A 13,609-nucleotide genomic window follows, 5' to 3' on the forward strand; every position below is an offset into this window, starting at 1 on the left:
AGCAGCCCCTCTTTCAACATTGAGGATTACAATTTGAAATGAGATTTGGGCCAGGCCACAAACCCAAACCACATCACCATTTTAATTTGATCTGAGAGCAGATATTGTATGATTTCTATTAAATTTGTTAAAGTGTGTGTGTGTGTGTGTGTGTGTGTGTGTGGCGATAGAACGTGGTGTTTCTTAGTGTTCCATGTGAATTTGAGAAGAATGTGCAGTCTGTTGTTGGATAAAGTAATCTATAGATATCGATTACATCTAGTTGATTGATGATGATGTTGAGTTCAACTCTGTCTTTATTGAATTTTCTGCCTGCTGGATCTGTCCATTTCTGATTGAGGGGTAATTAAGTCTCCAACTATAATAGTGGGCTTGTCTATTTTTTCTTGTAATTCTATCAGTCTTTGCCTCATTTAATTTGACACTGTTGTTGGGCATACATTAAGAATTGTTTTGTTTTCTTGGAATATTAATCCTGTTACTATTATGTGATACCCCTCTTTATCCCTGATAACTTTTCTTGCTCTGAAGTCTGCTCTGTCTGAAATTAATATAGCTACTCTTGCTTTCTTTTGATTAATGTTAGCATGGTGTACCTTTCTCCATCTCTTTACTTTTAATTTATATCTGTCTTTATATTTAAAGTGGATTTCTTACAGACAGCATATATAGTAATTACTTATTTAAGTTCCTCAATAGGCTCTTGGAAACCATGACTTTCAGTGAAATGACATACAGTAAGTCCTCCATTAATGCTATTTTGTTCAACATCATTTTGCTATAATGTTGATGAGAAAAACAAATTGGTTTTGTTATACATTGTTGTGCTTAAAGTGGCAGTCTCGAATAACTTATTGGTGATGTTAAGTGAGAACTTACTGTACTTGGGTCTTGTTTTTTGATCACTCTGACAATCTCCGTCTTTTAATTGTTAGACATTTAAAGTGTTTATTGATATAGTTGGATTAATATCTACCATAACTGTTGTTTTCTATTTGTTGCTCATGGTCTTTGTTCCTGTTTTTGTCTTCTGTTTTTTGACTCCTTGTGGTTTTAATTGAGAGTTTAACATGATTCAGTTTTCTCTTCTTTCTTAGCATATCAATTATACTGCTGCCTTTTTTTTTTTTTTTCTTAGTAGTTTCCCTAGAGTATGCAATACACATTTACAACTAACTAATCCACATTCACTTTCAGGTAACAATATACTACTTCACAGGTAACCCAAGTACCTTATAATAACAGAATATTCCTAATTTCTTCCTCCTGTCACCTGTTTAATGCTGTCATTCATTTCATTTATACATAAACACAGAGACACACACAGAAGCATACATAATCAAATACATTGTTGCTATTATTTTGAATGGTTTTCTGTTAGATCTGTTTATGAAAAATAAGTTTTTTTTTTTTTAACCTTTACTTATTCTCCTCCAGCGCACTTCCTTTATCCAGGTTTCTGACCTATATAATTTTCCTTTTCTCTGAAAAACTTCAATGTTTCTTACAAGGTACATCGTACTAACAACAAATTCTCTCAATTTCTGTTTGTCTGAGAATGTCTTTATTTTTCTTCACTTGTGAAAGACTGTTTCCCAGGGTATAGAATTCTAAGTTGATGGCCGGGCGCGGTGGCTCAAGCCTGTAATCCCAGCACTTTGGGAGGCCGAGACGGGTGGATCACGAGGTCAGGAGATCGAGACTATCCTGGCTAACACGGTGAAACCCCGTCTCTACTAAAAAATACAAAAAACTAGCCGGGCGAGGTGGCGGGCGCCTGTAGTCCCAGCTACTCGGGAGGCTGAGGCAGGAGAATGGCGTGAACCCGAGAGGCGGAGCTTGCAGTGAGCTGAGATCCGGCCACTGCACTCCAGCCTGGGCGACAGAGCGAGACTCCGTCTCAAAAAAAAAAAGAATTCTAAGTTGATGTTTTGGGTTTTTTTTCTCTCAATATTGAACTTTAAATATTTCACTCCACTTTCTTCTTGTTTGTATGGTTTCTGAGAAGTTAGATGTAATTCTTATCCTTGCTCCCTCATAGGTAATTTTTTTTCCCTTTAGCTTCTTTCAGGATTTTTATTTTTGATTTTTTGTAGTTTGAAGATGATATGCCTAGGTGTAGTTTTTCTGGCATTTCTCCTGGTTTTTCTCTGAGTTTCCTAGATCTGTGGTTAGGTTTCTAACATTAACTGGGGGAAATTCTTAGTAATTATCGCCTCAAATATTTCCTCTGTTCTTTTCTATATTCTCTTCCTAGTAATCCAATTGTACACATGTTACACCTATTGTAATTTTCCCACAGTTCTTGTATATTCTCTTCTCTTTTTTTCAGGCTTTTTTTCTTTAAGTTTTGGAAGTTTTTATTGTCATATCCTCAAGCTCAGTGATACTTTCCCCAGCTATGTCCAGTTTACTAATGAGCCCATTAAAGGCATTCTTTCTTTCTGTTACTATGTTTTTGATCTCTAGGTTTCTTTTTTGTACTTTCTTAGAAGCAACGCTTCATGGCTTACATTATCCGTTTGTTGTTGCATGTTGTCTACTTTTATCACGATAGCCCTTAGCATATTAATTATAGTCTTAGAAAATTCCTGGTATGTTAACTCCAAAATTCCTGCCATATCCAATGCTAGTTATGATGCTTGTTCTGTCTTTTCAGACTTCATTTTTCCCTTTACTGTGCCTTATTATTTTTTGTTGATAGGTAGACATAATATACTAAGTAAAAGGAACTGTGGTAAATAGTTCTTTAGTAATGTACTATTAAGGTGTGAGAGGTGGGGAAGTGATCTATTGTGCTTTAATTACACTTTTGATGAGTATAATTTTATGGTTGCAATAAAATATCTTAGCATTTTAAAAAAGAAAATTCCTGATACCTTTACCCCTTTCAGTGTGTGTGTCTGGGAAAAAAAGTTAATACAACATTTCTGCCATATCCAATGCTGGTTCTGATGCTTGTTCTGTCTCTTCAGACTTTGTTTTTACCTTTTACCGTGCCTTATAAGTTTTTGTTGACAGGTAGACGTGATATACTAAATAAAAGAACTGTGGCAAATAGGTCTTTAGTAATGTACAATTAAGGTCGGGGGTGGGGAGTGTTCTTTAGTGCTTTAATTACACTTTTGATGAGTGTAATTTTATGGTTGGCTCTCCCAATTTCTTCAGCATTTTAACAAAGAGAAATCTTGTTTCCTTTACCCCTTTCTGTGTATATTTTTTAAAATACCAGATAGCAATAATTTTGCTTAAAATTGCTAAATGATTAAAAACAGAATTTTTGTCCCTTTCTGTGTATGTTTTTATTAGCCACTCTCACATAGATCAACTGAAAACATCCAATAACTGTGTTATATTGGAATTAATGAACTCAATAGATGCTCTACCAGGTGAAAGCCTAAACATAATGTAAAAATAAATACTAAGTTGAAGCAAGTTTTATTTTCTGTTAGCGGGAATAGCTATGTCTAATGTAAGTTAATAGATTGTATTAGTTTTAGTGTCTTTGAAGGTCAGTGTACATCTTCTTAAAGGACTTAGGTTCCACATTTTCTCCATATTCCATATTCTTTATTTCCTAAACCGCCCTTCCCTTTTTTTGGGGGGCGGCGGTGGTGGGTGGGATGGAGTTTCACTGTGTCACCCAGGCTGGAGTACAGTGGTGAGATCTTGGCTCACTGCAACCTCCGCCTCCCAGGTTCAAGCCATCCTCCCACCTCAGCCTCCCAGGTAACTGGGTTTACAGGTGCGTGCCACCACTCCTGGCTAATTTTTGTATTTTTAGTGGAGACAGGGTTTCACCATGTTGGCCAGTCTGGTCGTGAACTCCTGACCTCAGGTGATCCGCCTGCCTTAGCCTCCCAAAGTGCTGGGATTACAGGTGTGAGCCACCACGCCTGGCCTCCCCCACCTTTTCTTTTTTTTAATGAAGTGAGTTTGAACCTTTTTTTTTTTTCTAGTGACTCAGAACAACACAGCTTTTGTATTAGGATAACTCCCTTTTTAACAATATAAGAACATTGGATATAATATTTTGGTAGTACTGAGAGTATCATGATTTATAAAATCTTAGTGAAGTCAACTGGTGACTATATTTAGTTTTCTAGCCCTGTTTATAGATTTTTTTTCAAAATTACGAGATATGGTAAAGATAAAATGATTCCTGGATCAACTATACTGACTTCAGAATTGGTCTTTCTAAGAACGAATCTGATCTTGTAACCCACCTTTCAGAGTTCTCAAATCTCACCCTGATTACACTTACTTTGGTTAAAATCCTTCATTGGCTCCAACAATCTTCAAGATAAAATACAGAATTCAGTAATAGCCCCCTTTCCTCTTACTGCTTCCGCAAAAATTGCCCTATGCTTATTCCTGGCCTGTGTACATTTAACCTGTTGAGTTCTCTGGCCTTACATATACTGATCATTGCCTAGATTGCCCTTCCATATCCATCCTCTGACCCCCTTTTCTGGATAACATCTAATCCTTTGTTGCCTTATCTGAGGTCTTCTTTCATCACATGCTCCATCTCATCCTAAGCTTTCTCTATCACAGTGCTTCTTATTACAGTGAATTGAAATTTATTCTTCACAAGTTTTATTTCCCACTATACTCTGAGCACATTGAAAACAGAGATTATTTTAATCTTAGTATCCAGTATCTTTAGCACAGTGCTTGGCACACAGGAGGCACTTGAAGATGTTTGTTGAGTGAATTAAAGTTATCTCAAGTGTAGATCATTTGTTTAATCAAGCTTTACCTTTAAAAAAAAAAAAAACTCTTAAAATAATACCTGAAATGTAATGTTATTACGTATTTTAAACTTTTAGCTACCAGTCATCATGTGTATAGTCAATAAGACCAGCACATGATACTGGGGTTCTTATGCCTTATGTGAAAATCAGTAGTGAACATTTTGTTTTTAACAGTAAATTTAAAAATATGAAAATGCTTCTTTGGTCCTGTATTCTTACAGTTTCCTTCAGAAATAGTTTCGATATCAGTTTCTCCCAGAAGTATCTCTCCTTGCTAACTAGATTTGTATACTAGCCCTCTACTTCTAAACCTAAAAATTAGTATTTTAAAAATACTGGAAAGCAATAATTTTGCTCAAAATTGCTAACGACTAAAACCAGAACATTAAGCATACAATTATGTTAAATTGTTTTATTTCTAGTAATTGAGTTAAATTATGTGATTTCATTTCTAAACATTTTTCTAAAACAAAGTAAAGTTAAATTGATCAATGTAGCCATCAAATGCATCTAACTCTTCATATTCTGCTTTATATATATGATTGATTGACTAGAAATAAAATAATAATTTGGGCCTTCTGAAGCCTTAGCATAAATTGAAGAAAATTAGACTGCCTTTTTAAATAGAAAAATTTGTAGTTCTTCCTATGAGACCCCACACAGAGAAATTTTAAATATGTTGGCCTTCTTAAAGGTGTTAAATGTATGACATGCTTTAGCCTTCTTTTTTTGACAGAGGGTCTCACTCTGTCACCCAGGCTGGAGTGCAGTGGCATAATCTCAGCTCACTGCAACCTCCACCTCCTGGGCTAAAGCGATTCTCCTGCCTCAGCCTCCCAAGTAGGTGGGACTACAGGCATGCACCACCAAGCCTGGCTAATTTTTTTTTGTATTTTTTGGTAGAGACAGGGTTTCACCATGTTGACCAGGCTGGTCTCAAACTCCTGAGTTCAAGCAATCCTCCCTCCACTGCCTCTGAAAGTGCTGGGATTACAGGTGTGAGCCACCGTGCCTGGCCTAGCCTTCTTTTTGAAAAGAACTGGGCAGCACCACCTGAGCTGATTTAAGGGAAATATAAATGGTTTCCGTTTGTATAAATACTAACATGAAAATTTGAGGATAGTTTGTGATTTGTGTGCTTTAAAACTGTGATGGCAACATTCACAAAATCATTATAAGTTTTTAAAGATGTGTGCATGGGGATGTGCTTTCTGGAAAAGGGCACTGATTGACAATCATGAAGAGTTAAGTTAACTTATTGGAGCAAAATATGAGGTAAAGTTAGTTTTCTCCGCTCCTCCCACATTCCACTGTGCCCTCCAAAAAGGGTGGAGCAGATTACAAAGGACAATTGGCTGTTTGGAAAAAGAAAAAAAAAACGTTTAGCTGATATTATAATTGAGCCTTCCTCAGTGAATACTAACCATACATGTATGACATAGATATAAAAATGAGATTTTTGTGCCTAAATGTTTCTAATTTACTTAGACAAAAATGTGAAGATTAAAAGATAATATAGCAAATTGGAGAGTTAAACATCAAATTATTGATAGAAGCGGTAGTTACTAAAAGAAGATCAAAGCCAGGAGCAGTGGCTCACGCCTGTAATCCCAGCACTTTGGGAGGCCAAGGCAGGAGGAGTGCTTGAGCCCAGGAGTTTGAGAGCAGCCTGGACATATAGTAGAAGACTCTAAAAAAATACAAAAATTAGCCAGGCATGGTGGCACATGTCTGTAGTCCCAGCTACTTGGGAGACTCAGGTGGAGGATCACTTGAGCCTGGGAGGTCGAGGCTGTAGTGAGCTGAGATCATAGTGTCACTGCACATTAGCCTGGGGGACAAAGTGAGACCTTGTCTCAAAAATTACAAAAAAAAAAGAAAAAAGATGATCAAGAGCCAGGCATTGGTTAGTGACATTAAATATGAAATTTCCAGAAAAAAAAATCATAAATATTTCAATTACATATTCCTGTAGCCCATTTTGGAGATAAATAGACCAGTTTGTTTGGAAGGATGATTTTTTAAATGTAGTGGTGGCAGGCCAGGCGAGTGGCTTACGCTTGTAATCACACCACTTTGAAAGGTCGGTGGAGGGGCGGAGCAGATCACTTGAGATCAGGAGTCTGAGATGAGCCTGGCCAACATGGTGAAACCTCGTCTCTAGTAAAAATAAATTAGCTGGGCGTCAAAAAAAAAAAAAAAAAAAAAAAATTAGCTGGGCGTGGTGGTACGCACCTGTAATCCCAGCTACCCAGGAGGCTGAGGCAGGAGAATCACTTGAACCCAGGAGGTAGAGGTTGTAGTGAGCTAAGATGGCGCCACTGCACTCCAGCCTTGGCAACAGAGCGAGACTCCGTTCCCACCTGCCAAAAGTAGTGGTGGGAAATATGATTACAAGAGAGAGGGAGGGGCTAGATTGGAGGCTCTTGAATACCATGCTAAGGAATTTAACCTGTTATTTTGACAGTAATTTGAGACTGCTGGATGGTTTTTGTTTGTTTCTGTTTTGGGGGAGGGGGTCTTTTCTTTTTAAAACTCTGTTTAGAAAAATTAATCACAAAAGCAGCAATATGTAGTTTTGTTTTGTTTTGTTTTGTTTTAAAGAAAAGCTAGAGATTGGAGACTGGAAAACCGATCACATGCTTATTAGACTGATTTAGGTGTAAGTTGTTCATTTTTATGAGGATTAGCAGGGTATCAGGATTAGGAAAAAAGGGATGGATGCAAGAGATATTTCAAAGGATTTAGTGACTAAGTGTTGGAGGAGAGGGAGAGAAAGAGGAATAACTAAAATTTGAACAAAGTAACTAAATGCATCATAGATCCATGAAGAGATAAGAAAGCCTAGAAGGAGGAAGTTAATTTGGGGGGAAATACGAATTTTTGGTGAAGGAAGATAGAATATTCTACTTGAATTGGAAGACTGTTATTTAAGAGATATGAATATAACTGGAGATGTAGATTCTGGAAGTCATGTGCTGACGTAATTGCTGAAACTGTGAGAATGGATGGGCTCTCCAGTGAATGACTTACAGAGCAGGAGAGAGAGGGTAGGATCAAATCTTGTTATACAACCCCATTTAGAGAATAGCAGTAGGAGATATAACCAAATAAAGCAAAGAGAAGTGTGCCCACAAGTTGGAAGAGAGCCAAGAAAAATAGGTTTTAGAATCAAAATGGTGAGGGAGTTTCAAGGAGTCATCAGTGTTAAATGCAGCACAGAGCTTGGGGAAAATGAAAATTGGAAAGCACCATTTGTTCTTATATATTACAGCCTACTACTTGTAAAGTGGTTTTTGAAGGTACTTTTCTCTTAATTTTAATCTTTCTTAATGTCCTCTTAAGTTTTCTGATTGTAAAAAAGTTATACATGCTCATTATAGAAAATTTGAAAAATATGGAAAAGCACAGAGGAAAAGTTTGTGCTTTTTTGTATTTCAAAAAATTAATCTCACTCCTAGAGGTCTACAATTAATAATTTGTTGCCTATACTTTCAGTATCATTTCAGTTTATGAATACAGGTGTAGGTTCTTCTATCCATCAATGAAAGTTTCCCCTTTACACTTAATTTTTTTTTTTTTTGAGAGGGAGTCTCCCTCTGTCACCCAGGATGGAGTGCAGTGGCACCATCTCGGCATACTGCAAACTCCACCTCTCAGGTTCAAGTGATTCTTCTACCTCAGCTTCCCGAATAGCTGGGATTACAGGCTCACGGCCACTATGCCTAGTTAATTTTTGTATTTTCAGTAGAGGTGGGGTTTTGCCATGTTGGCCAGGCTGGTCTTGTACTCCTGGCCTCAGTGTGATCCTCCCTCCTCTGCCTCTCCAAGTGCTGGGATTACAGGCCTGAGCCACTGTACCCAGCCTGAACATTTTTTTCTTTAACATAAAATAATCTGTAGTGGGATTTTTGATAGCTACTTAATATTATATCATATAATATCGTGGTGTGTTTGATCTCTTACTTTGGAATATTTAGACTTTTAATTATTTTTTTTTTTCTGCTATTTAGTGGATTCTTTTTGTGCTCTGACATATTACAGATTGGTAACCAGATTACTGTGATATTTCAAGTTTGCATCTCTGTGTATTTAGGAGTGTTTTAATGGGTTAGTGGAGTCAAGTAATCAGACATCATTAGCTGGCTACCATTTAGCTTTATTTTTCCTAACAGATTTCACTACAAGGTGGTAGGAATCATAGTAGTCAGTAATCTAGACTAAAAAGTAAGGAGTATACTTGCTTCATGTGTATGTGGGTACTAGGTCTGTAGTTTTTTCAAGGTAGAGGAATTGATTATTGGAAGGTCACTGGGGCATATAAAAGGGCAGTTTTAGTAGACTGTTACAGGCGGAAACCAAATTTAAAAGTTTATGAGGTGACTTGATGAGGAAACAGGCAGTAAGCAGTTATTCAGCATCTGTCTTTTTAATCATCTAATCTGTGCAAAACTGAGTGAGAGTTTATAAACTACTCTTTATTGCACTGCCCTAGGATTTTTGCCTCATTTAGTATTTAGCACATGTAAGTGATTTATTCCTTCTCCTCAATGATGGTAAACAGTATGATGGTAGGGACTGTCTTCTTTTTTGTTTAATTAGTTTTTGTTTTTGTAACAGTACTAACTACAGTGCTCTTCCCACAAGTATCAACAAATATCTGTTAAATGAGAAAACATTTAAGGGTTTGACAGTGAAAGAAAAGACCAGGCAAGATAACAGCACAAGGATATAACAGGATAAGTTAGTACTGTGCTTTATTTTTAAGTAAAGAACACCTGATTTGGAAGAGTCAGAGAAAGGAGCCATCTGTGAATTACACATGCCTACTCTGTGTCTTTATTATGGTAGGTGTTAGACATGCAAAATGCAGCGATTCAGTCCCTGCAGTCATACTGGAGAGGGAAAGGAAAGGAGACAAGTTCCTAAGTAAAGATTAAATGGGTCAAGAACACAAGCTTAGAGAGAGGTTAGCTTTGGGATAGAGAAGGAAGTCTTTTTCTCTGAAGCTAAAGGAAAAACAAAGAGAAGATGACTTAAAATATTAAAAATTTTTGCTGGGCGTGGTGGTTCACGCCTATAATCCCAGCACTTTGGGAGGCCAAGGCGGGCAGATCCCAAGGTCAGGAGAGTGAGATCATCCTGGCTAACATGGTGAAACCCCGTCTCTACTAAAAATACAAAAAATTAGCTGGGCGTGGTGGCGGGCGCCTGTAGTCCCAGCTACTGGGGAGACTGAGGCAGGAGAATGGTGTGAACCCTGGAAACGGAGCTTGCAGTAAGCCAAGATCACGCCATTGCACTCCAGCCTGAGTGACAGAGCAAGACTCCATCTCAAAAAAAAAAAAAAAAAAAAAAAAATTTGAGGTAGCAGGAAACAGTGTGTATTTTAAGTCAAAAGAAAGGAAGATATGAGTTAAGTGCAGTGTTTATCAAATTTTAATATGCAAATGAATTACCTCAGGATCTTGTTAAAGTACAGATTCTGATTTAGTTTGTCTAGACTGGGGCCTGAGCCTACATGTCGAATAAGCTCCTAGATGTTGCTGATGCTAGTGGTCTGTGAACCAGTTTGTGAGAAACAGGCTTCTAGATTCTGTTAAACTAAGGGGCAATTAAGAATGAAAAATAGAACATTAGAGATTTTAAGAATGTGGGATTTAGAATAGTTAATATAACATTTGATAAGAAATTAGAAAAACTAAAATTATTAAATTGTACTAATGTGTTTGGTATGGGTTAATCCTAAAACTTGAGATTTTCCTTGGATGTTGGATTTTTCCCGTTAAGATTTAATTTTCTTTTTAAAATTGTGTTGTGATGCATGAAGAATTTTAAAAACTTTTATTTTTTATGCTTGTGAAAATCGCAAACAACACAAAAGCATATCTACTCTTAGGATAGATGTTGCTTATGTCAGAGCTATATAGAACGAACTATTGGTAACAGGATATTTTACCGCGGAAAATGTAGAGGCTACTACCAGTATGTAAGTCTTTTGAGGCATTTGTTTTAGTCACCTTGCATGAATAATGGGTAAACTAATTAAAATTTGGGGAAAATAAGAATATTCATTGGTATTTTATTTTTCATGTGGAAATTGAATTTAAGAGAGTTTATAGGACAAAACTTGTTATTACCTTAACATATGATTATGAGATATGTGTACAGATAAATGTTACAGTGTTTATTAAGAGCAACAATATTTAGGCCGGGCGCGGTGGCTCAAGCCTGTAATCCCAGCACTTTGGGAGGCCGAGACGGGCGGATCACGAGGTCAGGAGATCGAGACCATCCTGGCGAACACGGTGAAACCCCGTCTCTACTAAAAAAATACAAAAAAACTAGCCGGGCGAGGTGGCGGGCGCCTGTAGTCCCAGCTACACAGGAGGCTGAGGCAGGAGAATGGCGTAAACCCGGGAGGCGGAGCTTGCAGTGAGCTGAGATCCGGCCACTGCGCTCCAGCCCCGGCGACAGAGCGAGACTCCGTCTCAAAAAAAAAAAAAAAAAAAAAAAAAAAAGCGTAACAATATTTAAAGCAAAGTAAGAAAGTGAGAATAGCCATATCTTTTAGAAGAAATAAAGCAGTTAAAATGATTTAAAACAGGCTAAAGACATGGAAAATATTTTAATGGTACATAATAATATTAAAAATACATCCATTTTTGTGAACTCTTATCATTTCTGTGATAATATACCTTTAGACACATACAAACATGGAATTAGATGATAACATTTAAAATTTCAAAAATTTTAAATAAATTTAAACATAATTAACCTTAAAGTATATTAAATAAGACAATGTATATATTATAATTATTGTTATCATCTTAAAAAAACTGTAATTCAGTGGCTTGTGCCTGGAATCCCAGAAATTTGTGAGGCTGAGGCTGGAGGATCACTTGAGGCCTGGGCAATATGTGAGACCCTGTCTCTAAAAAAAAAAAAAAACAAATAAATTAGCTGGGCGTGGTAGTGAGTGCTTGTAGTCCCAGCTACTTGGGAGGCTGAGGTAGAAGGATCAATTGAGCCCAGGAGTTCAGGTGTGCAGTGAGTTATGATCGTGCCACTGCACTCCAGCCTGGGCAACAAAGTGAGACCTCATCTTTAAAAAATATAAAAATAATAAAAAATAATAATTAAAGAAAAAGAAATTGAAAAAAAAAAAAGCGATACCAGTTCCCTTAATAATGGACAAAGCATATCGATTACCTTGTATACATATTTCTATTTCCCTGTAACTTGTACCTAGGACGATGTCAGCTTTATATATTAAATACAACCTTACCCAAATAAACCAACTTTTGTTTCCTCAGACACAGAGAAAACCAAAAGTCATGTAACCCAAAACTATCTTTTTTTTTTTTTTTTTGAGATGGAGTCTTGCTCTGTTACCCAGGCTGCAGTGCATTGTCACAATCTTGGCTCACTGCAACCTCTGCCTCCCAGGTTCAAGTGATTCTCCTGCCTCAGCCTCCTGAGTAGCTGGGATTACAGGGGCGCACCACCACGCCTGGCTAATTTTTGTATTTTTAGTAGAGATGGAGTTTCACCACGTGAGTCAGACTGGTCTCGAACTCCTGACTTTGTGATCAGCCCGTCTCAGCCTCCCGAAGTGCTGGGATTACAGGTGTGAGAGCCACTGCGCCTGGCTTTCAGATCCTTTTTAAGTGGCAAAAATAAGCATATGTGTTAACATCATCCGAAGCATATATATATATATACATCCTTTAACCCAGCAGTCCCCAATCCTTTTGGAACCAGGGACCAGTTTCATGGAAGATAATTTTTCCATAGACTTCAGGGGAAGGGGAATGATTTCAGGATGAACCTGTTCCACCTCAAATCATCAGACATTAGATTCTTAGAAGGAGTGTGCAACCTAGATTCTTTGCATATGCAGTTCACAATAGGGTTTGTGCTCCTATGACAATCTAATACCACCGCTGATCTGACAGGCAGCAGAGCTCAGGCAGTAATCCCAGTGATGGGGAGCTGCAGTAAATACATTTGAAGCTTTGCTCCCTTGCCCGCCGCTCACCTCCTGCTGTGTGGCTGGGTTCCTCACAGGCCAGGACCACCAGTCCATAGCCCAGGAGTTTGGAAACCCTGCTTTAACCTATTGATTGGTTATTCTATGATGTATAAATATAAGACACAAGGGTAAATTATAAAAACAAATTTGATAATCAGTGATTTGCATTTTTATCTTAATTAGAAATTGTTCGGGATCTAAAGTTTTCATTAATTCAATTTTAGTCTAAAATCTTAAAGTTAGCTAAGGGTCTGATAATTACAATAGAAGTTGATATATTAAGCATTATTAGATTTACATCATTATAAGAATTGACCTCTTTTTATAAAGGTATTGTCTTATTAAACTTAGTTGAGTACATGATTTTACAATTTTATATTTTGAAAGTAATGATGTTAATGTATACAACCTGTGAAACCATTAGAGGAAATTTAAGAAATTTAAGTTAGTTAGGTTTTTCTGACAAAAACCTATGATATAGTTTGCACAGCTATATCATACTAATATTATTCTTATGGGGTAGTAAAATCTAGACAAATAACTGTTTTTAAGAAAGTATAGGCCGGGCGCGGTGGCTCAAGCCTGTAATCCCAGCACTTTGGGAGGCCGAGACGGGCGGATCACAAGGTCAGGAGATCGAGACCACAGTGAAACCCCGTCTCTACTAAAAATACAAAAAATTAGCCGGGCGCGGTGGCGGGCGCCTGTAGTCCCAGCTACTCAGGAGGCTGAGGCAGGAGAATGGCGGGAACCCGGGAGGCGGAGCTTGCAGTGAGCCGAGATCGCGCCACTGCACTCCAGCCTGGGCAACAGCGTG

At 37.5% G+C, this 13,609-nt stretch overlaps 1 protein-coding gene and 1 long non-coding RNA gene across 9 annotated transcripts in view; one reads left to right on the forward strand and one right to left on the reverse strand.

Annotated features, from left to right (window-relative positions):
* The window catches only part of TOGARAM1 (TOG array regulator of axonemal microtubules 1), a 115,854-nt gene that overhangs the window by 10,323 nt on the left and 91,922 nt on the right, over positions 1–13,609 (forward strand). The window lies entirely within an intron of this gene.
* On the reverse strand, positions 1,776–4,792 carry LOC144330249 (uncharacterized). The gene is made up of 2 exons (XR_013396253.1): positions 3,895–4,792; positions 1,776–3,761 (listed from the first exon to the last, which is right to left on the reverse strand). It is a non-coding gene; the product is annotated as an uncharacterized LOC144330249 (long non-coding RNA).

This window comes from Macaca mulatta, chromosome 7, assembly GCF_049350105.2.
Source record: "Macaca mulatta isolate MMU2019108-1 chromosome 7, T2T-MMU8v2.0, whole genome shotgun sequence".
NCBI lineage: Eukaryota > Metazoa > Chordata > Mammalia > Primates > Cercopithecidae > Macaca > Macaca mulatta.